Source organism: Podarcis melisellensis (assembly GCF_964234715.1).
Source record: "Podarcis melisellensis genome assembly, chromosome: 10".
Taxonomy (NCBI): Eukaryota; Metazoa; Chordata; class Lepidosauria; order Squamata; family Lacertidae; genus Podarcis; species Podarcis melisellensis.
This window is the reverse complement of record NC_138542.1, coordinates 16,173,093-16,200,558: the sequence shown is the minus strand read 5'-3', so window position 1 is coordinate 16,200,558 and position 27,466 is coordinate 16,173,093. Positions and strand designations below refer to the sequence as shown.

The 27,466-nt window shown below is 42.2% G+C and overlaps 1 long non-coding RNA gene across 1 annotated transcript in view; it reads left to right on the top strand.

Annotated features, from left to right (window-relative positions):
• Positions 1 to 5,745: 5,745 nt before the first annotated feature.
• LOC309379743 overlaps positions 5,746 to 27,466 on the top strand; it is a 48,703-nt gene continuing 26,982 nt past the window's right edge. Inside the window, exons 1-2 of the long non-coding RNA XR_014172627.1 lie at positions 5,746 to 5,810; positions 6,104 to 6,231. This is a non-coding gene — a long non-coding RNA (uncharacterized lncRNA). The remainder of the gene's footprint in view (positions 5,811 to 6,103; positions 6,232 to 27,466) is intronic.

The window sequence follows — 27,466 nt, the reverse complement described above, 5'->3', positions numbered from 1 at the left end:
CGGAGGCAATTTAACTGACCCACGAGCCACCCCCGAACCGAGCCACTCGCTCAACAAGCCTCCATGCGCTGCGCCAAATCAGCGCAGAGCGGCGCGGGGACTCTCCCGCGGCTCCGGAAATAGCTTCTGCGCATGCCCAGACGCCGGAAATCATGTCTGCGCATGTCCGGGGTTGCTGGTAATTGCTTCTGCGCTTTCCCAGACGCCCAAAAATCACTTCTGCGCAGGTGCATTTTTCAGCGTCTGGGCAAGCACAGAAGCAATTTCTGGCTCCATGGACATGCGCAGATGTAATTTCTGGCGTCGTGCTGCGCCAGTCCGGCCCATGGAGGATCTCTGCGGGAGTAATCCGGCCCATGCCCAGTAAACCTTGCTGACCCCTGGACTAGCGTACGAGCTGCGCCATAAATAACTCACATGTCCAGTCTCCGCCATTAAAATTCTACTCTGGAGTTCTTCCTCGGCACACAGTTGAAAGCAAAATCTCTTCTCAAATTCGGCCTCTTGCCAGATCAAAAGAGCCAAGATTAAAAAAACATTTAAAAAAATAAATCAAAAAGAGTCTTTGCGCTCCGATCCACTTTTTTTTCTTCCTGCCCTCTGCCTGCCCCTCAGAACCAGTGGGTCATGCAGGGTTGGGCCTCAGCAGTGGCAGCCTCTGCTCCTCCTTGCCTGCTCTCCAGCAGCCGCTACCAGCTGCCATGGGGAAGAGGCCCACAGCAGTGGCCACAGTGAGGCCATGCCGGAGGATGCTGCCGCACGGCCACCATCGCTCATCCTCCTCTCTGAGATTGTTGGTGGTGGCTCTGGCAGGGAAAATATTTGTTTATTTATTTTATTTTGTATGCCACCCTTCATCACAAGATCTCAGGGCAGATCGCAGGGACATTCCGGGATCAAATCAGAAACCAGGATTGCTTTTTCAGTTCCGGGACTGTCCCTGCAAAATTGGGACACTTGGAGGTTATGGGATACATGGGGTCAAGAAACGCTCCTGGAGATGTCCAGAGCATATTTCTCACTGCAATATTCCTGGAAATCTACCTTCTCACTGCTCCTAACTGTGTAGCCAGCTACATTTTATCAGTTTCTTGCTATTCTCCTAATAGATTGGTGCTGGAAATAGTTGGTGATTATCTGGCAATATTTGAATATATCTTTTTAAGTTGGTCAGATCCCAGCGAACCCTATGCAAGTCTGATCTTTTGTTGACCCTTTTTGGTTTCCGCATGTGACAGGAAGCACCTCTCTTTCTCAATGTGCATCCTTTTCCCCAGCAATATGAATAGCAGAAGGACCATATGTTGAAATAAAAGAAGCTTGTCCGTATTATTCCCTCTGTGATAGCTAATCTGCCTTCTCTCTCTCTCTCTCTCTCTCTCTCTCTCTCTCTCTCTCTCTCTCTCTCTCTCTCATAGTTTTATATTCTGCTAATTGCTTCCAGGCCTTTAGGGGGTTGTCATGAAGTCGTACAAAGTGTTGATAGCTTAACTGTTAATTAATGTGGTAGAATAACGGTTGAGGTGAAGAACTGAACTGTCAGAAAGAAGAGGTTAAGTTGGGTGCATAAAAGCCACAAGAAGGTAAAGACGGGAAAGTTATCACTCCTGATTTATGGCTTCATCTTAAGAAAAATGAACAGCACTGCCCGATTTCAAACATGAAGCAACCAAAATGCCTAAGCTCATCACACAGTTGCTTCCTAAATAAGGGTACTGACTTCAGCATTTGCACAGGAAGTTGGAAACCAAGTAGTTTTGGTAAACCGTAATTCCCTAGGTCAACAGGTAAGGATGGAAGGAAATGTCAATTGTGGTTCTCTTAATTTCTATCCCCCCCCCCCAATTTTAAATTCAGGTTTCCACATTTCTACAGGAATTTGCAGTTTTGACTAACAGACAGATTTTTAATAAAATAATAATGATAATAATAATATCAATAGCAACAATATTTATTAGCCATTCTACTAATAGAAATGACTCAAAGCAACACATAATACATTTTCACAAATAAATTCATCTTTATGCATGCTTTCTCCTAATGTATGCATTTTGGGGAACATTATTTCGCTAGAGGAGTACATCGCAAAATTCAAATACGTACAAAAGTGGAAGGATGGCTGTGTTTCAGTTCTCACATTGTTTTGGAAGGTGTGGATTCAATGGATTTGGCTTTAAATGCCAACCAAATCAAATCCCTCCCCCATCCCTAGCAGCCAGAGAGTCTCGCTGAAGTTGTTGGACTGCAATTCCCATCATCCTTGACCATTGTCCCTGCTGTCTGGGACTGATGGGAGCAGGAGTCCAACAACATCAGAATAGCTACCAGTTTCCCACTCTTGCCCCACCAGGAAGTGATAGCAAGTGGGATTCGTCACCCTTTTGAATCCTGGAATTTTAATGTTCCGAGTGTCATGAACTGGCAGGACACCCAGGAAGAGGAAGGGGATCCCAGCTGAGGAAGGGGAAGAGGAGCTACTCAGTGGACATCAGAGAACATCAAAGGGTCAGCTGACAGTTCATGGGAACCAAGGGAAGTGGACACATCACCAGTGGCCCCTTCTTCACAAAAATGACAGTCTCTGAGGCAACGTGAACAGCAGGAACTACACTTTAAGAGACAGAGACAGGTGAAAGAAGACAACCCAGCTTACTAGCTGATCAGGGAAGATCATGGGACTCGCTAGGTCTGGGAGGAGGTTTGTGGTCACTAAGCTGGACTGAACTCAGAGCAGGTGAAGATCATATGCTTCATTAAGGAGAGAGACACAGCTACTCAGCTGGAGCAAGCTCAGGTGCATTCAATAAGATTGGGAGGAATAAAAACAGAAGAGGAGGAAGTCAGAGTCTGGTCAACATTCACCGTTGATGGACCATGGCTTGACTGTCTTGGGATCTCCACCAGACTGTGGTTCCAACCCTGGATCTTATTCAGAGACGGGAACCTGGCCTTAAGGTTTGAATTTGAACCTTTCTCATTGCATTGGACCTGAACTTGCACTCAGCCATTAGAATATCTGATTCCTCTCCTCTGTTGTCTTTGGGACTGTGGTCAATACAACTTCCTACTTGGTGCACATGGCAAGCAGCATAGCCTATTGGGAGTAAACTTTGAGTATGCTGGGGCTCAGGACACCAAGAGACCTTGGAGGTCATCTGGTCCAGCAATGGGGACCTGTGGTCCTCCTGATGTTATTTGATTACAAGCCCCATGCTGGCTGGGGCTGATAGGAGCTGGAGATCTATAACATCAGAGTGGGGCACAGTTTCCTGAGTTAGACCTGGGATGTGTAGTTATGCTATGTCAAAAAAAAAAAAAATCAAATTAATTAAACGGTCACAGACCATTAGATTAGTTATGCTATGTCATGCACATATGAGCAGCAAAAAAGGTGTGAGGGGGTTGGAAGGTTTTCTGTATTTTTCATTCTCTGTTCCTGACAACTTACCAAGAGGGTAAAATTCTGTCAGGCCAGCAAAATACTATCTGCCAAGCATCCCTAAATTCTCCCTATTGCAGTAGCTCTTTGTTTTCACATTTCCTCCCAAAATCCCAGGTCAATATTCAAGATGTCAGCAATTAGAACATATGGTTATAAGGAGCAATTTAAAAAGATCCACATACACCCCTTATTGTTCAATCCAACAGTGGGTGCAATGATAACAGATATGGGGAAAGAGGGGGATCTGAAGAACATAAGAATTGCTTGAAACCCAAAGAGCAGGATATCATCATCCCAGGAGCAATGTGGAGTTCTACTCATAGTCTGTTCTGTCCATAACTGTTAGTCATGCTATCACCATGAAGTCCATTTGTTGAAAAAGCCATTTGTGCTAGTTGCCATCTTAATCTGAAGCGTTGGAGAAAATCTGCTCGTTTGGCTTCTCGCATGTAACAGAAGAATGTGTGGGAAGTATAATTGAGGGCAGGAGAATGTGATGGAGCACGGCTAGGATGGGGAACCTGTGGCCCTCCAGATGTGGAATAATGGAGATCTTGCTAAGTTTAGGCAAGTGGTGGGGAACCCAGGGGCCTCTAAAAGTTACTGTGCAGAACCAGTGGTCAAGGGTGATGGAAACTGCAGTCCAGTAACAGAAGAGGCACAGGTTACCCAACCCTGGAATAATGGACTGAGTCAGGGTGAGTAACAAGAGCAGAAAGTCAATTGAGAAGGATCGTAAAAGGTGAGACAGTTGGAAAGAGTTAGGAGACAGCTGAGGAAAGAGAGAAGGACCGGTACAAAGCTGAGAGGTAGAATTTCTTTGAGGAGTCGGGTTAGAATAGGACATATAAGACAGAAGTATGATGTGTTGTTCCTTATCAAACAGCGCTTTTTCTTGTCTTCATTTCCCATAACAATTTAAATTTGTGAATGTGTTTTGGTCTGGCTGGATTCTTGGAACAAATATATCTCATTCCACATGCTATTGGGACTTACCACATATTATGCTGGGGTTCCGGTTGTGATTTACACAAACATATAGAGGGAAAGTCCTACTGCGCATTGTAAATCAGTGAGTGGTGGCAGCGAATTATCTTGGCTGAGGGAGTCAGGACTCAGTAGACCAACCTAGTGAGTGGACTTACCAGTAACCTCTAGGAGATCAAATATTATAGGGACGCCTGGAGTAAGATCATAATAAGGTATTAGCAAAAGCAGATTTCTTTGTCCTTCTGTTTGTTAACATCTCCTTTTAAGTAGCCCTGGTCACTTAAGCAAGGTTCATAATGTGAACCAAAGACCAAGTTCATTGCTTTCATTAACTGACGCCCAGGCTGTGCACACCTTTTAAAGAACATTACTTCTCCACAAAGGGTATCGGTATCAAACTTTATTTCGGTCACAGACCAGCATGTGGATATAAAACATATGGATAAAGGGGGGGCGGCCTGCCAAGTGCCCAGGGCGGCATTGAGCTGCTCCTCCTGGCGCCACATGCGGGCAAAACAGGGCGGCAGCGCTGCCATTGTCCTGCGTGCTCCACTTTTGGGGGCAGCAGAGGCTTTCTGGAGGGGGATTGGGGCCCGAAGGGGGTGCATGGGACAGGCAGCGGCCTTGGCAGGCCTCCCCAATGGCCCAGAAAGTCGGCCTATGTGAAGAAATTGAGATTCAGCCTTGCCTTGGCCCCGCCCCCAACCCAGCTGGCCAATTGGCTGCATCCAGCAGGTGAGGCGAAGGCAAGGCCTAGTCTACTTGGCCTAGTCTCATTTTCCTCACAACTTCTGTTTTTGTTTTTTTTAAAAGATATTTATTATACAAAAAACAATAATAAAAACAACACAAACAGAAAAAATAACAGATATAGAAAAGTACAAAACTAAAAACAATTTAAAAAACAAGTAAAATTTCATTCCCTTATTTTCTTATAACTTACTTCCCAGACCTCCTCATACCTCCCCTTTTTGTATTCCAGTTCTAATTATTAATTCAGCAAATCCTCACCATTGATTTTCATTTAATTTTCAACCTTTCTTTTCTTTTCCCCCCTCCAATTTACTTAATCATTACAGCTGAGAACCACTTAATTTCTAAACCAACATCATTCTAACATTCATTAATTTTGCAATATTTCCCAAGATAATCCTTAAACTTCTTCCAATCTTCTTCCGCCGTCTCTCTTCCCTGGTCTCGGATTCTGCCAGTCATTTCTGCCAGTCCCATATCGTCTATGACCTTCATCTGCCATTCTTCCAAAGTGGGTAGATCTTGTGTCTTCCAATACTTTGCGATGAGTATTCTTGCTGCTGACACAGGCCAACTTCTGGGACCCAGGAAGCCCAGCGCTGGGTCCCAAACCACCTCTCAGAGGGTAGGGCAGTAATTGTTCTTGATAATTTTGTCGCCCACCCCCCTCCGCGATGGCACCCGGGGCAGACTGCCCCCCCCCTCGTTCGCCCCTGAAGGCAGACTGGATTCTCCGGATATTTCCCTTTTCTTCCCCATGAAACAACAATCACACCATCTTGCAAACGGTTAAAAAAACAAGATTTACTCACTCGGAATACTGGCTGAAGAGTAACGAGTGCAGCAGGCTTAAAATGGTAATTCAGTTACCAAGACCTACCTTAATACAGGTTTTTTTGTTTATTTTTTTATTATTAGATTTTCCACCTTAATACAGTTTAAAATGGGGTCTGAGGACCGGCATGCAGATTCTTCTTCACATTTCTGGTTCGGTGATCCGATGAAGAAGAGGAAGAGAAGAAATGGGCTGGGATGTGCCCAGGTAGGTAAGAAAATATATCTGTCACAGAGTTCTCTCTAGCAAATTTACAAGAAAACTCCTATCATGTGCCTATCGAGCAAAACACAAATCGTTGGTTTGTCTGCATTGTAAATATCCCGCAATATCTACATGCTTCTGGGAAGATTAAGATTGTGAGCAACTGGGTTCTTTGCAGTACCCCCAGCTGCTTTGGGGGGGGGGAGAAAAGATTTTTAAAATAATTAAAAGGGATGAAAGGGGGGCAGATCTTGGGTTCGCACAAAAGACCCAGGATTTAGCCTTTCCGGGCCCTTACGGTTGCCCCTCTCTGAAGACAATTTCCTTTCTAAAGTTTAGGGAAAGCCTATCTCTGGCTGGCTTGGGAGCTATCAAATTGTATGTGGGAACTATTGCGTATAATCCATTTCACTAATAAATAATACAGAGCTCCACATGGTTCTCCAGAATGAATTATGCTGTGGTATCAGAAGCTATTTCCCCAAAGGTCATTTAACAAACTGTTGAAATAAGCATCTGCAGCCGAGTGGATGAATTTCATGCAATTTGCAGTTGCACAAATACGAATTAGAGTTGTTTGTCAAAGGGACTGGCTATTCAGAAATGAGCTATTCAGAAACGATTTGTGAATCTGAAAAGCAGGGATTGCTTTTGGTCTAAGTTAAGGAAATCATTGAAAACCAGTGGCCACCTCTTGCAGGATCTGTGCATAGGGAAATGCATAGAGCATGATCTGGTTCACATGAAGCAATTTTAAATCTCACTGATTTCCGTGGGGGAGAGGGACTGTAAGTGCTTCATCTTGACTACGCAATGGTTTTGTGCACCAAATTTCCATTCCAGGGACAGTCCTGGATTTAAAGAAGCCGCCCTGGTTTCTTACTTGATCCTAGACTTTTCCACAAGACGTCCCTATTTTCATCTGAGAAATGTTGGAGAGTATGGAGTTATCCGACCCCTGAGCCATCTAATGGCAACCCTCTATATGGAAATTTGTTAATGGTCAATGTTTTATTATGCTTTTATGTATGTTGGAAGCTGCCCAAAGTGGCTGGGGAAACCCAGTCAAATGAGTGGGGTATAAACAGTAAAATTATTATTATTAATTAATTAAATAGGACATCCCTATTTTCATTGGAGGAGTGTTGGAAGGTATGGGTTTCTTTGGGAGTACTCAAACAAAAAAAAGGTAAAGGACGTGGGTGGCGCTGTGGTCTAAACCACTGAGCCTCTTGGACTTGCTGATCAGAAGGTCAGCGGTTTGAATCCCCCAAAGGAGTGAGCTCCTGTTGCTCTGTCCTAGCTCCTGCCAACCTAGCAGTTCAAAAGCACACCAGTGCAAGTAGATAAATAGGCACCGCTGTGGTGGGAAGGTAAACAACGTTTTCGCTCCCTCTGGCTTCTGTCACGGTGTCCCGTTGCGCCAGAAGTGGTTTAGTCATGCTGGCCACATGACCCAGAAATCTGTCTGTGGACAAACACCGGCTCCCTCGGCCTGAAAGTGAGATGAATGCTGCAGCCCCATAGTTGCCTTTGACTGGACTTAACTGTCCAGGTGTCCTTTACTCCCCCCCTTACTCAAATCAGATTTTGCTAGTGCTTCCTTTGCCTTACAACATAGTTTTTGCATATAGAAATATATACAGTGGTACCTCGGGTTACATACGCTTCAGGTTACACTTCAGGTTACAGAGTCCGCTAACCCAGAAATAGTGCTTCAGGTTAAGAACTTTGCTCCAGGATGAGAACAGAAATTGTGCTCCGGCAGCGGGGCGGCAGCGGGAGGCCCCATTAGCTAAAGTGGTCTTCAGGTTAAGAACAGTTTCAGGTTAAGTACGGACCTCCGGAATGAATTAAGTACTTAACCCGAGGTACCACTGTATCATCTTCTTTGGCGATCACTCGTAGCCGAGTAAGATTGTCTTCCATAAACATGGTTTTAACAATGAGTCCGTAAGTGATGGCGGAGGCCAATTCTGGATCCACACGTCCTTCCACAGTGGGGTTTCCAGGCAGAAGTTGATCACGGTGTGGATTTGCCAAGCGTGCCTTCCTCTTAGCACATTTCTCCCTTGCATCCTGAATTCGAGTGTTTTCAAAGCCCATGACACCTTTGGTAAAGGCTGTTCTCCAACTGGAGCGCTCGCGGGCCACTGTTTCCCTGTTGTTTCTACATTTTTAAAGATTTGCCTTGAGAGACTCTTTAAACCTCTTTTGTTGACCACCAGCATTACACTTTCCATTTTTAAGTTCGGAATAGAGTACGGTAGTTGCTTTGGAAGACGATCATCAGGCATCCACACAACATGACCAGTTCAACGAAGTTGATGTTGAAGAATCATTGCTTCAACACTGGTGATCTTTGCTTCTTCCAGTACACTGGTATTAGTTCGCCTGTCTTCCCAAGTGATGTGTAAAGTTTTTCGAAGATACTGTTGATGGAATCTTTCAAGGAGTTGGAGATGATGTTTATAAGTGGTTCATGTTTCACAAGCATATAGTATACCCTGAGGTGCACATATAGAAATATCTATATATACCCTGAGGAAATTTGCTTTTTTGGTGTAGGGATCAAAAAATCGTCAAGAACCAAAAAATGCCACTGGCCTCTTTATGTAACAGAAGGTGCATTGTCACAGAAATGACATCTGTAGTGTATCAAATTCCAAGCCACTGCCCTAATGTGTCATTAACATTCAGATGCCTGCATTGTGTAGTCTTTTAGAAACGGGGGCGAGGGGGGGCTGAAACGATCCAATCTTTAAGGCTACATTTGGAGCACAGTGCTCTGTAATAACTTGTGCTTTTCCAAAACCCCTTTCCCCACTCAGTCAAAAGAGGGTGGTGAAGGCTGTTGTTTGAGCCACAGCTGCTCTGATATTTTGAGAAAAATGAAAAGTGCCATTATGGTTAAAATGCTGTGAGATCAGCATTCTTTTCCCCCATGCACACACTCACATCCCCATTGTACATTTCGGGTTTTTTTATATATAAGGTCTGCACTGTTTTCCTGGCTAGTAATTATATAGGATTGCCAGGTGACTCAAATTTTAATGGGTTTTCTTTCCTCGTGTTTACTCCTCACTTGGCTTAAGTTTAAGTTACAGGGAAAACATTCGAAACAATGGAAATTAAAATAGAACAATGGAAATTAAAATAATTTTCAGGAACACAACAGTTCCTGGTTGTTACACTGTGTTTTGCTTTGCTCACAGCAACTAGCCTTATGGTACAGAAGGCAAAATGAGGTATAAATTTAAGAATAAGAAATAAGGAGCATTCAACTACTGTATGTATGTATGTGTATGTGTACAGGTATGTGTGTATATATACATATACATACACATGGCGTTTTGGTGGTTTGTCGCAGCCTTTTCTGTTCTGCTGCCAACCAGATGTTTTTGATTCCAACTTCCAGCAACCCCAGTCATTATGGTCATAATGGGAGTTGATTTCCAAACAGCTGGATGGCACCAAACTAGGAAGGCAGGGAGAGGTGGATTTTCCCATTGATCAAGTGAAATCGCGTACCCAAAATCTTGTCCCCACCTTATCATCACTTCTTTAATCTGTTCTTCTTTAAATTCCCATTCAAGTAATAAATTATACATTTTTGACAAATTAATTTGTAATTATTTAGAAGTTCTAGCTTGAGTTTTGATTCTTTATGAAAGCCAATTTTATTATCGGAATTAAATTTATCATATAGTTGATGATATTGTAACCAAGTAGTATAAACCTGTTGGAGTTCTTCATACAGTTTCAATTTTAATTGTCCTTGTTCTTCTTTTAAAAGTTGTTTATACATAACTCCAATTTTTTCCATGTTTTTCTTTTTAATGAGATAATTTCAGATTCAATTGTTTTTGCCTCATCTCCAAAAGGGCTATATTATCCAACATCTCTTTTTGCGTTTTATTAATTTCTAAGACCTCTCCTCCAACCCGTTCTGTCTCCCTCTTTGTTTCCTTCAATTCTTTCTGTGTGCGTTTCATTGAGTCTTCCACAGCCTTGGATCTCACTGCAAGGTCTTTTACTTTGCCTGACAATTCCCCCACGACTGCTTCTAGTTTTTTATCTAATGTTTCCTGTACCTTCAATAATATTTTCTCCATATATTGTTCATTCCGTTTAAATTCTTTCCTTATTTCCACCATTAAACTTTCCTAGTCTCTGATCTCCTTCCCCTCCTTCCCTTTCTCCTGCCTAGAGGGGTGTCTTTCCCCTGGGGTGCCTATTCCCTTTTCCTCATTTTCCCCAGACATGTTTATTTTGCCCCAAAATACTGTTTGGGTCTTAAATTGTTTTGTGTAATTTTTTGACAACCTCCAGGGGTCGTAAGTCCAATCTTTCTATTTTCAGGTCAAATTCCCTCCCGTCCCACACAATGGCAGCAAACAAAGAAAGTTACTTTCGTTTTCCTTGTCTATTACACCTTCGCGTCCAAAGAAAGCCCACAGGAAACAAAGAGCAGAAAAACCAAATTACTGTATATGAGGGATAATAATAATAATAACAATAATAATAAATAATAACAAATTTTATTTATACCCCACACTCCCCAGCCAAGGACGGACCGGGGCGGCTAACAGCCAATAATAAAAGCAAGTTGAGTGAATACAACTGAAAAAACAAGAGATAAATACATTAAAACATTAAAACATTAAAAGGAAGATATTTGTAATTCAATTTGCATTCTTCTTTTTCTGCCGCTTGTCGGCTTAATCCACTGGTGACCTCTGAAAAGTGCCACAAACTCCAGCAACAATAGCGAACAGGGTTTCCAATGTCTTCCTCCTCACGAAAGGATGCTGGTAAGGGGGTGAATTTTATAAGTCCCAGCGCCAAAATCTCCTTCTCCAACACTGTCTTAAAATCCCCCAACAAAGTCCGCTGATCGGCTTAGTCCACTAGAAGCCTCAAGAAAACGCCACGTACTCCAAAAGCAATAAGGAACGGGCTTTCCGGTGTCTTCCTCCTCACGAAGTAATTCCTTGCTCCTCCTGCAACCTTCCGCCATATGCCATCTTCTCCCAGCTGCCGGGACGGACTCCCTTTCTGTGCCCTGCAGTTCTCCAAATTTTAATAAGTTCACCTTTGATGCAATGGTCCGCTTTCATTAGAAGCCTGAGACTGTGCAGCGCGGGGTTAGAGCTGCTCCCCTTCGTGCCCGCCGTTCGATCCCGTCTCCGGGTTTATTCAAGATCTTCGACAATGATGTCCTCTGGAAGAGAATGAAAAAGAGAGATTGAATTAACAGCCTCTCTCAACAATGCCTGCCAAACAATACCCAAACCCAAGGGTCCAACCACCTCAGCTTTTGTAGCTGGAGTCAGTCAGGGTTCCTGCCTACTGAGGTGAAGTGAAAAAGGCCTGCAAGGCACAGCAAGGAGGCCTGGGAGGTCTTTCTCAGGAATGAACCATAAAGCTACTAAGTGAAAAGTCCCCAAGGTGTGGAGATTCGTTTACCTTCCTTAGGTGCTGGCCGAACACGGGACCGGTGTCGGGCCATTGCCTTCTGCAGAGGAAAGAGAAAGCTGGATGAGACGCCTTTTGTGACACTACAAAACCCACCATTGGCGGGTGCAAGGGAGCCCACAAGGAGGCCCAAGCCAGGAAAGAGTGGCCTTCCTTCTGCATTTCGGTTATTGATCGCGTTGCTACAGATGTCTCTGCCTCCCAAAGCCTCTAAATCTCCTGCTCTCCCACCTCTCTCTCTGCTGCTCCTCACTATCCCACAATGGACACCTGTAGTTGGTGGCTTTTAAGGGAGAGGCAGGAGATGTCACAAAGGAGGGCAGGTCATTGTTCCCATGGCAACCTACCCACCTGGACCCTGGGCCAAACTCCCCCCCCCCCAATGTTTCTTCAGAACTTGGAAGCACCTGCTGTTCCGTCTGCAGGTGAATCTTCTCTTTTGGAGTTCATGTTTTTATGTCGGATCATTCTTCATTCAGCCCCATTTCCAAAGGGAGACAATCCCAATGTCCCTTGAAATGCAGTAGAAGACTCCCAAGTCTAGGCGTGTCCATAGCACAGGATTAGACAATCTGCTTTGCATTATCACCATCCTCATAGATAATCATGGATGACATCTCCAGGTGGGGCAGAGAATGTTCCCTGTCTGAAACCCGGGAGAGATGCTGCCGGTCAGTGTAGACGATGCTGAGTTGGATGGGTCAATGCCTGACACTGTCCAAGGCAGTTTCCTATGAATATTCCTCTTAAGTCATTTACCTTGAAGACAAGCATGCTAACTTCTCCACAAGACCAACAATCAATTTCTCCATTTAGAAGACAATATGGAAAAGTCCCTGATTTATATACAACAATGCAAGTACAAAAATATGAGCGGATTCTGACCTCTGTAATGAAGCAATAGGCAAAGGGTCCTGAAGCAGAGCAATTGGGGGGGGGGCATCTGTCCGGGACTCTTCAGCTGTGATTCCTGCATTGCAGGGGGTTGGGCTAGAAGGCCTTTGGTGTGGCCCCCAGTTCCACTGTACTGGGTCCTGTTATATTTATGCACCATCACTTTTCTATATGCCTGCTTCAGTCCTTGGAGACCTAGTTCATTCACCCTTCAAAAGCATGTCTTTAATGTGGTACCTAGTTGAAGGTGCACACCTCATTCCTGGCATTTATCTACCCTGTGCACACTACAAACACATTTGTACTACAAGCAATAACAACAAAAACAAACAAACAGCAAACCACCAATCGTGCAATGAACATAGATAATTTTCAGTAAATTTTCTGTTTTGCAATTTAGAATATTCATTTAAACATCCTTAAAATAGCAATGACTTCCCTTCTTTTCTTTCCATGGTTCATTTTACATGACATAAATCCTTGCATATTTTACATAAACTAAACCATTCAGTATTTTTTTATTGCATCCATCAAAACTTATTTACACTGTTGAATTTATCTTAATCCTGCCAGCGTTTTCAGTTGTGCACAGTTATTTCCCATATATTCAATAAACATTTTCCAATCTCTAAACATATGTTCTTCTTGTTCTCTTATGTTAAGTCTGCAAGCTGCGCATATTCTGTTAACTTAAGTTTCCATTCTTCTTTGGTTGGGACTCGCTCGTTTTCGGGCCACAATAGTGGCATACATAAATAACCTCTTTTGACACCTGGGAATTTCAGTCTGAATTCTCCCCAACAGAAAGGACTCTTTATTTTTGGGGGAAAGTACTTTTGAACATTTTTTTCAATTCATTATGTATCATTTCTCAATATTCTCTTACACCTTTACAAGTCAACCACATATGAAAGAATGTTCCCTCAACCTTTTTGCATCTCCAGCACTTATCTAATTCAGACTTATACATCTTAACAAGCCTACTCGGAGTTAAATACCATCTGTACATTATTTTCATGTAGTTCTCAAAGAATAGCATGCTATTAACTTCAAATCACTTTTTCGGAGCTTTTCCCAGAGGTTAAAAATCGATATTGTGACCTATATCTATTGCCCAGTGTGTCATTGAGGCTTTAACAAACTCATCTTTTTGTTTCCCAATCTAATAAGAGATTTTACATTTTGGAGAAAAGTTTCTCTTTGTTTTTGTAATAGTTCTTTTGAATTGTGAGCTTTGGTCCAGAAAACCCCTTTTTCCTATGTAATTTAAACATTTTATGTAACTGATGGTATTGTAACCAATCCGTGACATGGCTCTGTACATTTTGAATGTGTTATAAACATGCAATACATGGTACTGGAGAGCAAATCAATTTTCTATGCAATTTGTACATAGTGATTTTTTCTTACAACGATTTAATTTCTTATCTATAGTGGGGGTTTTCCTGTGTGTAGATCCATCCCTGGTCTCACATTCTGCACTAATTTCTGCTTCTGGATCAAGCACAAGGGAAGCCCCATAGAGACTGCATGGCAGTAGTCCAGTCCTAAGGAGTTGTAATGGGGTTTTTTGCGGGGGGGGGGTTGTGATTTTATTAATTTCTTGTAACCAACCTTGGAAGGAATTGTATCCTGAAAGGCGTGGTGATGGCGATGGAAGATAAATGAGAGAAGACAGGATGGCAGCTGAACTTGCATCCTTCTAATTAAAAGGTTTTTGATTGTGATGGATGGAAAACAGTTGGCAATTTCATAGCGATGCCTCTTATCAGAAAGGTGCCGGGAGGAAGATCTGTTCATGTTCTATCAGCAGTGCTGCAGCTTCCGAGACAGGAAAATTTGCCATGCCATATGTATAATCAAATGTGGCATCTGCCTGTGTGTGTAGCTGGTTCACCTCAGCAAGAGAGAGGAAAGGCATATCGTATTCTTCTCGTTATGAAAGCATTGCCTTTATTATTAAGGTCAAAAAGCAGAATCTTGGAGACAACTGTGCAATAGCTATTTCAGTCTGTCAGTGCCGAAATGAATTGCTTCAAATTAATTACCCTGAAAGCAATCCATTGGTTGTTTTAGGAGCCAGCATGTTTCATGTCTGCAGTAGGGCCTGAAGTGGGCTTTAAAAAATTGCCACAATTTTTCCTCATTTGTGATATACTGGGGGGGGGGGGTTATTAGAAAAAAATGACTGAGGAGAAGCAGCCTTGACCCTGTACAAGTGGGAGTTAAGAGAAATCTTACGTGTTCAAGTGTTTAATGCATGCAGGAAATGTATGTGCTCAAAACTGTAAGTGTATGGAAGGCAAGTGCATCTTCTGAAATACAAGTGGGGCCTACAACAAAATGCTGCAGCGTGAAGTGTTTCTGTTGAGGTTTCCACCCACTCTATTCCATTGTCCCTCCTGCCCAACTTTCTGTGCCCCCCTCTCCTTCATCAGTCAGTCAGTATTCCATGGCCGCTAAACCCACATGGTCTTCATTGAGGTATTGGCAATGGACGGCATTGAGGTATTTAGGGTTTTTCCTCTTTAAAAAGATGTACTTCCTTCTACCTTTGGGTCTTCTTAACCCTGATGATACCCCTCTTGTGGTGCTGTTTTAGCAATTACATTTAAGTCCTGAACTTTAGGGTTAGATAGAATCACACTGCTAGAGGTCCTCAGTTCCGCAGAGAATTCTGTTGTTTCTTCCTATCAGAGAGGGCCAGCTCTCTTTTATTTTATGTAGTGCAGCTAGGAAATGGATGAATTTGTCCATTTCAGCTCTCTTTTTTTTAATGAATTTTTATTAATTTACATCACAAAAAAACCAAAAAACATATTAGTTTCGCATCAATTTTCACAACTTATTCGTTTTCAGGACTTCCTCCAGCTTTTCCGTAAATCATCCATAGTTATTATTTAAATTACGCATTTCTTAATTTTATATTGACATTATTTATATCTTTCTTTTTATTCCCTTTAGACAATATTTCTTAATCTTTCACAGTGCTTCTTTAAACCCCATTAGTGTTATCTGTCCCTCACTTATATGTTCCAGATATTCCACAAATTTCCCTCAGTCCTCGATGAACTTTTGGTTTCTTAAGTATCTGATCTTTCCTGTCAGTTTATCTAGCTCCGCATAGTCCAACAGCTTCATTCTCCATTCTTCCATAGTCAGTATTTCCTGTTCCATTTCAGTTCTCTACATTTCTCATTCTTCCAATCTTCAACTTGCTTACAGTCTGCAGCAATTTCTGATTTGCTTTTTTAACCCTCATGAAGATTCATTACCATTTTGGTGCAAATTTATCCTAATGAGCACTTCTGTATATGCAGTTAGGCCAACGTGCATATTCCTGCAAGCAATTGGCCATAATGTACATCCTCTATTCTATTTTCACAAATATATGCATCACACACACATACTTTAACCTAGTATATGCATTTTTCAAACTGGAGGGCTGAGTTTGGGGATGCTTGAGATGCCTGATCTAAAGCAATTCAAGTAATTCTGGCCACTGATGCAGGAGATCCCACAGCCCCTCTTCCGTCAGTAAAAATAAAACAACAATAAGTTAAATTTTCAACAAGTCTCTGTCCTTTAAAGGAACCCTGAATCACAGTCTGCCTAATGGTAGGGCCGTCTCTATAAAAGTTGGTTAACCGCTGCTGATCTTCTCCTGGAATGCACAGAAGGATGTTGAGAGTTTAAGGAACTGGGGAAGAGATTCGATTCAGTTTGTATTTCAAGAAGAATCTTTCAAATCCACAGTTTCCAAAACTAGATGAGAACCTGAACTCGGACATCCTTTGGAATTCACCCTCATCCACATTTTGAAATGCAGTTCCTCTGATCAAACAAGGTTTGCAAAAATGCACATAATAGGAAAAGTTTGCATTCCAATGGATCTGTTAGTAACAACAAATTCATACAACATTGCCATATTTTTAGGGAAACTGTTTGCAAAATGTGGACATAGGTTGAAATGGCAGACAAAACCATGTTTATTAGGGTAAATTTTCACTAAAATGCAGATGAATTTATATGAGGAATTTTTTTTTTAAAAAAAACAACCCTGCAATTTGCTGTAGAAATGTGAAGAACTAAATTTAAGATTTGGAAAATGAGAAAATAAGAAGCCCCAAATTGGCAGGTCCATCTGTCCCTAACTGGGATTCACTTATGGTTCACCTTGGGGCTACAGTGAAGCCAAAATGGCCCACTCAGCACCTGAATTTGGAAAAGAGATGTAGAACATTCGTCAAAACGCTATGCAATATTCAGGAATTCTGTGGCAGATGAACAGGAGCTCCTTAGCAGACAAATGAGTCTGGAAAAAGAAAGAGACCACTGTTGTAAATAGCGTGTTCCTTCTTGTGGTTTAGCCGTGGCATCATCATTAAATATTTTATACACTGCCGTCATACGTCATGTACAAATGGCCACTCTTTTTTCCAATTTAATATCGTCGCCACGGTAAATCAATCTTGACAAGTTTTCTTCAGCTTGGAGGAGATATATGGCTCTCATATGTATTTTTGGAAACTACCAATTACAGCTTGACAGAAGCAGACAGCCTTCCCTCACCGCAGACTGCTGACCAAAGAGCTGCAAGGTTCAGGAGGCAAAAAGAATATTGAACACTTTAAATTGGTTTTGAACTCGGAGCACGTTGAATGGCTTTGTGCTGACATGGTGAGGTCAAAAGGTGTCATGGTCTCTCAATAACTGTGTTCAGATTATTCCATCTTAGCTCGCGGAAACACAATAAATCACCTGAATATAAGAAAAAAACAACAACCCCAAAAGCCTTTTAGTACAGAATCGGCAAATAAGCAGGAACCTACTGAATCAGTATCATTGTGGTCAGAAAAAGAGAGGAAAAAAACCTTTTCCATTCATCGTGGTTTGCTAAGTTTTTTATTTGAATTCAATGAATTTAATAACAAAATGTTATTATTTTTAAGCATTCTTGCTGTACTTCAGTTTTACTTTAATATCCTTGATGCTTTACCATCCTCACTGTGCTCTTCCTGACAACAAGCCTGGAATATAGATCACTGTTATTGCAATGCAAGACAGCTGACACTGAAAGATGGGGATTTGCTAGGTATGTTGAGCTTGAACCTGTTGATGCAAGGAAAAAAAATAGGTATATAGAAAGGAGAAATTCTGGATGCCCAGATCCAAGTTTGGAACAAATACTCTTTGGTGAGAGAACGCCAGCACAGATTTAAAATCACAAAATATGCAACAAAGTAGAAGGTGGAAATAGAGGCTGTTAGACCTTTAAAATATGCATTTCCAAGTGAGTTCCAAAATACTGTAGTCCTCTCTTCCCCAAGCATGGGGGGGACGACCCAGATTTAGTACATTAGAAGTGGTTTACTAACAAACTCTCCAAAGGTCGGATTCATGTGCTTTTCCATACATCAGTCAGAAAGGTTGCACAGGAGGGTAGTAAAATTTAGCATAAGTTCCAAAGTTGTGAAAGTTCCTAAATTATTGGTATAGGAATACAAAAATGGCTAGTGCGAGATATTAGGCTAAACTGGAGCAACCAGCTTAGCCTCTTCACATGGTAAATTTATCAAGTAGACTGAAAGGGGAACAAATGCTCGATTACCTAGTTTCCTCTCAAGGTGCATAGGAGTGGATTTAGCTAAGCCTGTTCAGACAGCTTACTCTATGGTATTAACCCCTTCATGTATTAATTAGAAGTAAGTGTGTTGGTTATATGAGACTGGGTATCCCGCAGAACCCACCACCCCCTGATGGAAAACACAGGGAGACATTAATCTATTGGAATGCAGTTTAGCGTGGTTAGTTTATCTGCCCCCAAGAAGCTTCTATTGAATGAATGTATAATAGCATAGGAAGCAAGTATTAGCGACTTTACTAGACTACTCTGGCAAAATAGTGCATAGCTGCCCAAAAGCAACATAACAACCACCCCAGGCGTATCAAAGAGGAAATATTCTAAGGGACAACAAAACAAGCCTTGAGCAGATGTTCAGCAAAGGGGGAGATTAATTGGGCTGATTTTGAGATATCTGAAAGCATCTTTCTTGAGAGATTTGTGTAGGAAGGAGCAGGAAGTAGAGAAGCAGTGGGGTGAGAACAGAATGCTACTCGGCATTATTTTAATGAGCCATGAACAAAAAACACCCCCCAACCCTTTTGTTTCCTTAGTTATGGTGCTCATAAGAATTATGAATTATTAGCAGCATTGATTTTATTGTTGCTTTCAGCTGGAAGGATGTTGCAGTGTGATCTATAAACAAAACCATCTGGCTTCCATAAAAATGTGCATTAAATTAAAATGGGATTGAGAAACTAATGGGATTACTCTTCCACATACTGATAGTTGGTATCACAACAAACACTTGTGTGCATTAACAAGAGCAAGTCCTGGCTCACTTGTGTATTTAATTTAACGCCCTAATACATGGGTAGGCAAACTAAGGTCTGGGGCCTGATCCGGCCCAATCGCCTTCTAAATCCAGCCCGCGGATGATCCGGGAATCAGCATGTTTTTACATGAGTAGAATGTGTCCTTTTATTTTAAATGCATCTCTGGGTTATTTGTGGGGCATAGGAATTCTTCATATATATTTTTCAAAATATAGTCCGGCCCCCCGCAAGGTCTGAGGGACAGTGGACCGGCCCCCTGCTGAAAAATTTTGCTGACCTCTGCCCTAACACATTCACAACCTTAAAGAATATGAGTCCTGTGCTAAAGAAATGAAGGGAAAAGCTGGGAGCATCTGAACTTTACATGACACTCCAGAAAACAGAGAGAAATAAAGGGTTTATCCACACTTCCTCTTCTCCCAATGCTTTCACTTGGAAAGCTCAATTGGAGCAAACAGCAATTTGGGTTTTCCACGGATTATCCTTTGTTCTGATTTAGAGCTAAAGAGCAGGTTTTCCCTGGGAAAGGAGTGGGATGAGGTGTAGGTGCCCCAGACTCTAAGCTTTTTTTTTTTTTTTAAGTCTCTAGCCCTCCTAGAAAGAAAGTTGAAGGGAGAAATACAGTGGTGCCTCGGGTTAAGTATTTAATTCGTTCCGGAGGTCCGTACTTAACCTGAAACTGTTCTTAACCTGAAGCACCACTTTAGCTAATGGGGCCTCCCACTACCACCGCGTCGCCGGAGCACGGTTTCTGTTCTCATCCTGAAGCAAAGTTCTTAACCTGAAGCACTATTTCTGGGTTAGCGGAGTCTGTAATCTGAAGCGTCTGTAACCTGAGGTACCACTGTATGCAGGTATGTTCTAGATGATTTCTGTGAAGTGTGTGATTTGCCACCTTGTAGATATTTCCTGGAATTGTGGGGTGTTGTTCCCTGTTGCTATTATACAGCAACTCTGTGTGTGTGTGTGTGTGTGTGTGTGAGAGAGAGAGAGAGAGAGAGAGAGAGAGAGAGAGAGAGATTGATTTACTGTAGGAAGGAAAATCTGAAAACTGCCTTGCCTTGGGTTTGTATACGCATTGCACATTATCCATCTCATCTCTATTTCACTTTAGCTGAAGATTTAAAATGGGGGTAGGGGTGGAATGTATTAGGAATACCGAAGGGCCTTGTCTTGTGTGTGTGTTGCTGTTTTGTGCCCAGTCCCTGTGAATCGACACATCTAATTAGCTGACAATGCGAACTGTCTCTGTGGGCTTTGCATCAGTGCATGTTGTGTGCAATGTTTTATTCAGACACTAAACGCTTCCCCCATGGACCATTGAACAAGTGCAGATAATGAGAACTCTGCTTTATAGGGCCGCTTTAAAATGTCTGCCTAGTAAACCCAGGACAGGAAGAATAATGCCGAACTGTGAGAATTGCGAGGTTTACGGCAACCAGAAGACAATTTATGGTTGTTTTAAAATATATAAACAAACAGTTTGTGTAAAGAAAAACAGGACCACCTGATCCATACAAGACAGTAGAGATGAAAGACTCTGTCTTAAAAGAGTTTTGCTAAAAAGTAATGCGAGTCACGCAGTAAGGTAATTTTAGACTCTAGACTTAATGCATAATCTCCAACATTTCTCCAATGAAAACAGGGGCGTCCTACTCTATTACAGTGGTACCTCGGGTTACATACGCTGCAGGTTACATACGCTTCAGGTTACAGACTCCGCTAACCCAGAAATAGTGTTTCAGGTTAAGAACTTTGCTTCAGGATGAGAACAGAAATTGTGCTTCGGCGGTGTGGTGGCAGCAGGAGGCCCCATTAGCTAAAGTGGTGCTTCAGGTTAAGAACAGTTTCAGGTTAAGAACGAACCTCCGGAACGAATTAAGTACTTAACCTGAGGTACCACTGTATTATTATTATTATTATTATTATTATTATTATTATTATTATTATTATACCCCATCTATCTGACTGGGTTTCTTCAGCCATTCTGGGAGGCTTCCAAGACATAATAAAACATTAAACATAAAAAACTTCCCTATACAGGGCTGCCTTCAGATGTCTTCTAAAGCTTGTATAGTTACTTATCTCCTTGGCTTGGAGGTTTGCATAACTCCATACCCTCCAACATTTCTCTGATGAAAATAGGGATGTTGTAAGGAAAAGCAAGACATCCCAGGATCAAATTGAAAACCAAGACAGCTTCTGTAAATCTGGGTCTTCTGTAAACCTGGAAAATAGGGATACTTGGAGGGTCTGTTAATGGTCTTATATGGGGCTCCCTCTTTAGTTGATAATGTGTATTACTCCAAAATGTATTAAGGCTGCTGTGCTGAGTTTGGGGACCTTTCTGCTGAGTTAGGGATTGGACTTCTGCTGCAAAGTTCTGCCCTTATGACAGCACCACTCAGTGAAATAATAGTTGTTGTTATTTAATATATTGGGAAGGAAACCTTTGGCCCTCCAGATGCTATCGGACTCCAAATCCCATCAGCGCCAGCCAGCAAAGCCAACAGTCCAGGACGATGGGAGTCTGAGTCCAGCAACATCTGGGGGTCCACAGTTCCTCCATCACTGCATTTTTGCACATGGCCATTTCTCATCAAATCAGTATACATAACTAACTACAAAGTTGCTTGCAGACTGTCGCCGTTTACAGGTGGAATTCAATCACGTGCCAACAAAATCAAGTTGTGTAGTTTCTAGCTAATTGGAGGGTCTTGCACACGGGTGCAAGCACCCAAAGTTTATACACTGCCTACATATTTCAAAATATTGCTATGTCCAATGACCTATCTTCTGGGATTTATAGCTGTATTTCAAACTATTTATAAACACAGAGTGAAAGAGACAGAATGCTGTATCCAAAAGACAGCAGCCAGAGGTAGCTTCCTATTTACCTTGAGGTAACTACTGAAATGCCTGGATGATATTCTGCTTACTCGGCAGTAAATGGGCAATCGCCCCATGGAAGCAAGACATCCCGTGTGTCAGAACACATTGGTGTTTTTGAGATTTGATCATGTCTCTGATTTTTTTTTTCTGGAAATGCAGCACTCTAAAGAGGCTATTTTGTTTTTTTTTTCATCTGAAACCAATTGCAAACCAAGAATTAGGCATGATCAGTCTTGAGTTGGGCAGCTTCTTTGATGAAATCAGGATGAAACAGTCCGATAATATATATATATTTAAAAATCTCTTTCTCCACTTATTCACAGCCATTCCGTACAGTGTACTTTTGGGGATATCATGCCTTCTTGCATAGCTAGTAAAAGAGTAGCTCTTTCTTATTACCCCTTGCATTTGGAATCTTTCAACCAACATTTCCATCGATATTATTCGTATCAAAGGGGAACGTATTTGACAGACAGCTGTTCCTGAACTTTGATTTATTTCACTTTTCCCAGAGACATCTTCCCCTCTCCACACAATTTTCTGTTCATCCTTTGAGTCAGTCAGTCAAGAAATAGTTTCATTATTCAAGTCCTCTTTCTACTCTCGTTTCACTGTAATAGTCTGGGTCGTAGCTGTCCTTCTAATTATCTTCTGGAATAGATGTGACTGATGTCTATAGTGCATTTGGATGTTTTCTGTTCGCTAAATAATTAAGCCTTTTCCCCTTGCTTACGGAACCGTACTATAGCTTGCATATATATATATGGGATGCTGCATATAAATTCTCCCTTAACATTGCGTGTGTGCTGGAGAAATGTCCTCTGCAAAAAGAAATGTATTTTAACAAGCTAGCAGAGTTTTAAATCACAGGTGGTCCCCAGATATCAGAAAGAAAGAAAAAAGGCCCAGTTCAAAGCATCAAGGTTTTTGTTTCTTTCCATTTGCTTTTTTGCCTTAAAAAAAATCAACGACAAATCCTTTCCGGGCAGAGCTTTGAAACAAAAAAAAAAAAAAGCTTTTTTTGAGACTTTCAACCTCGTGAGCCAGGCAGAAACAACTAATCATATGATTTGAAGTGCCCTCCACAGATGTAACCAGAGGCGAGGACCCACTTCTTGTACAAACCTTCTGCCCAGCATTGAAAATAAGATTTATAAATAAGATTTATTTTGCCCCCTAGCAGAACCGATTCCCCAAGGACCATAATATATTACAGTGGTACCTTAGGTTACATACGCTTCAGGTTACATACGCTTCAGGTTACAGACTCCGCTAACCCAGAAATAGTGCTTCAGATTAAGGACTTTGCTTCAGGATGAGAACAGAAATCATGCTCTGGCGGCACGGTGGCACCAGGAGGCCCCATTAGCTAAAGTGGTGCTTCAGGTTAAGTACAGTTTCAGGTTAAGAACGGACCTCCAGAACGAATTAAGTACTTAACCCGAGGTACCACTGTACTAAATTAATTTGGGCAATACACAAAACCCTGAAGAATGATGTGCAGATAAGGCATGTTCTAGTTAGTACCTCTGCAGCCTGAATGTCTCTATAGGGTATTCCTTGGGCAGCAAAGATCCCATGGGGCCCATCGTAATGTGTTCTATCCTGAGACTTGAGGGAGGGGGAAGTATGCATGGCAAAGAGAAGAGAAATCTTTGTGTGGCTGTTCACATGTGGAGTGTCTGTGTGCATGTGAGAAGCAGGTACAGGTGTGTCTGCTCTGTAGGGCCCAATTCAAAGTCCTGGTTTTGACCTATAAAGCCTTAAACAGCTCAGGACTGCAATACCTCAAGGACCGCCTCTTTCCATATGAACCTATCCGGACCCTGAGATCATCTTCTGCGGCCCTCCTCCGTATGCCTCCTCCTTGAGAGGTCCAGAGGGTGGCAACACGAGAACAGGGCCTTCTCTGCAGTGGCTCCCTGTTTGTGGAATGCTCTCCCCAGGGATGTTCGCCAGGCGCCTTCATTATACACCTTTAGGCGCCAGGTGAAAACGTTCCTTTTTAAGCAGGCCTTTAGTTGATCTGACTAGATTGAAGATTAAGGTATAATTATAATGAAGAACTAGATATATATAATAATTTTGTCGTTTATTATTATTATTATTAATTGGTGTTATTATTATTCTTTTAATTAATTAAATTTTCTGTTTTACCGTTTAGAATATTCATTTAGACAACCTTAAAATATCAATGACTTCCCTTCTTCTCTTTCCATGGTTCATTTTGCATAACATAAATCCCTGCATATTTTATATAAACTAAACCATTCAGTATTCCATTATTACTTCCATCAGAACTAATTTACACTGTTGAATTTATCTTAATGCTGCCAGTATTCTCAAGTGTACACAATTCCCCCCCCCCATATATTCAATAAACATTTTCCAATCTCCTTTAAACAAATGCACTTCTTGTTCTCTTATTCTGTAAGTTAGATCTGCAAGCTGCGCATATTCCATCAGTTCAAGTTGCCATTCTTCTTTGGTTGGGACCTCGCTCGTTTTCCATTTGGGGGCTTACAAAACACGGGCTTCTTCCTGCTATTATTGGTGTTATTCTTAATACTCTTTATCTCTCTGCTTCCTCTTCCTCTTCTTATTCCTCTTGATCTTTCCTCTTTCCTTTTCTTATTTTTAACTTCATTTGTTCTAGATATTACTTTGCTGTACAGTGGTACCTCAGGTTACATACGCTTCAGGTTACAGACTCCGCTAGCCCAGAAATAGTGCTTCAGGTTAAGAACTTTGCTCCAGGATGAGAACAGAAATCGGGCTCCGGTGGCCCGGCGGCAGCAGGAAGCCCCATTAGCTAAAGTGGTGCTTCAGGTTAAGAACGAATTAAGTACTTAACCTGAGGTACCACTGTATTGTGAAAACTTTAATAAAACTGTTTGGGGGGGGGGGAATCCACGAGACACTGTTTGCTTTTTCTGTTCTGCTTCAGCCAGGATCGGACACTCTCCCACTCCTCTGTACTGAACAGAGGAGAAATGTCAAGATACGAGAGTGAACATGGCAGGGGCTGATCTAGGTGCATTTCCCCCCCACTGATAGGACAACTTCAGAGTAGTGGGCCCACACCATCTTGTGTTCTTTCCCCTTTTTCTGCTCTTTTGAATATGGCAGCCATTACGCCACCCACCCACCCAGCCGCCACCAGGTTTCCCTTCTGCCTTCTGAAGCAATAACATCCTAGGATGTCCTCCCCGGGTTCTTTTTGTACATCATCTGCTCTTCGGCGTACACGATATTACGGAGGACATGGGTGGCATATCTCCACACTCTCCGACGCTTTGAACTTGCAAGCAAGTGATAAGCTGTTAGCACAGAAGCATCTCCAAGTGAGCTGTAGGTGTCAGACGGATGTCAAGGTCAATTGGGGCTAATATGTGAGGCAGAAGAAACCGAAGGTGGTGGCGTGGCAGTCTGACATGCAGCTCGGTTAATGGCATCAAATGGCCTAGAAAAGAGGAGAGGTGGAACTGTTAAGTGAGGCATAACAACTAAACCTGCCGTTTAATAAACCACAGCGGAGATCAAAAAGAGCTCCTTCCCTCTTCCCAACCGGGTCACACTTAATCCCCAAAGGCTTGTGATTTGCTGAAACATGCATTTTAAAGCTGATTACATTTTGGGGGTGCTCCCCAATGGAGGGGATTTCAGGTGAGGCGCACCTGGAGTCAACATGCTTCAAATTCTGAGGTAGAGTCTCTGTTCAGTGTACGGTATCTGACACTAGATGTTCATATTTGATATGACTTTTAGAAGACATCTGAAGGCAGCCCTGTTTAGGGAAGCTTTTAATGTTTGATGTATTACAGTATTTTAAATTTTTTTTTAAGCCACCCAGAGTGGCTGGGGAAGCCCAGCAATGGGCGGGGTATAATTAATAAATTATTATTATTATCCAGATCAGAAATGGGCACTATTTCACAGCTATGGCAAGCAGATGTTGGAGAATCCAAAGCATCACACTGCTGAGAGAATACCTTTCCATCCCTGACCCTGGCTGGGCAAAGGGGAGGTTCAGTGGCGCAAACATCTGTGGTGTGCAATATGGTAATTTTACGTCTAATTTTTTTTTTTGTCTAAAATAGTATGTGTTATTTCACTTCCTTCAATATGTGGTAAGGCAGTCCTGCTGCATTTGGGGACCCTTCTGCTTATTCTCTGAGCAAGATCCTGGACTTCTGCCCCCCAAAACATGACCTGGTTGCATCACTGGGGAGGATGTGACAAAAGATCAAAAATTATTTTTTTCATATGTGGAAAAAGAGTATTGGGAAATGATCCATAATGAATTTTTAAAAAAGTTTAAAAGCACCTCCCCCCCCAAAAAAAACCCCAGAGTCCTTTTCATTGGGGATAATTCAGACAGAAATTTGCAGGTGTCAAAAATGGTTATTTATGTATGCCACTACTACGGCCTGTGTTTTATTAGCTCAAAAATGGAAAACGAGTGAGATCCCAACAAAAGAAGAATGGCAACTAAAGTTGACGGAGTATGCACATTTTGCAGACTTAATATATAGAATAAGATAAAAAGAACATTTAAAGAAGATTGGAAAACGTTTATTGAATATATGGAGGGGAATTGTGTACACTTGAAAATGCTGGCAGGATTAAGATAAATTCAACAGTGTAAATTAGTTTTGATGGATGTTATAATGGAATACTGAATGGTTTAATTTATGTAAAATATGCAGGGGTTTATGATATGAAGGACGTGGGTGGCGCTGTGGGTTAAACCACTGTGCTGCTTGGGCTTGCCGATTGAAAGGTCGGCGGTTCGAAGCCCTGCAACGGGGTGAGCTCCCGCTGCTCGGTCCCTGCTCCTACCAACTTAGCAGTTCGAAAGCACAAAGTGCAAGTAGATAAATAGGTACCACTCCGGCGAAAGGTAAATGGCGTTTCCGTATGCTGCTCTGGTTTCGCCAGAAGTAGCTTAGTCATGTTGGCCACATGACCCGGAAAAAATGTCTGCGGAAGCAGACAAATGCTAGCTCCCTCGGCCTGTAAAGTGAGATGAGCGCCGCAACCCCAGAGTCGTTTGCGACTGGACTTACCGTAATTGTCAGGGATCCCTTTACCTTTTGCTTTATGATATGCAATGAACCATGGAAAGAGAAGAAGGGAAGTCTCTCTCTCTAAAGGTAAAGGTACCCCTGACAGTTAAGTCCGGTTGCGAATGACTATGGGGTTGCGACACCCATCTCACAAACTCCAATTACCTTCCCGCCAGAGCAGTACCTATTTATCTACTTGCACTTTTTGGCGTGCTTTCAAACTGCTAGGATGGCAAGAGCTGGGACTGAGCAACAGGAGCTCACCCCGTCACAGGGATTTGAACCACCAATCTTCTGATCGGCAAGCCCTAGGCTCTGTGATTTAGACCGCAGCGCCACCCACGTCCCTATCTATATATATCTGAGTTCCTGGTGTTGCAAGGAGGCTGCCTGCCCATTGTTTTTGAAGTGGAGTGTGTGTGAGACTGATATCTTTCTGAGTGTGAGAATGAAGTAGCTCTGTCTTCTAACTGAATCCAAGTTGTGTGGGAGAAACATTTCAAGTGTCTC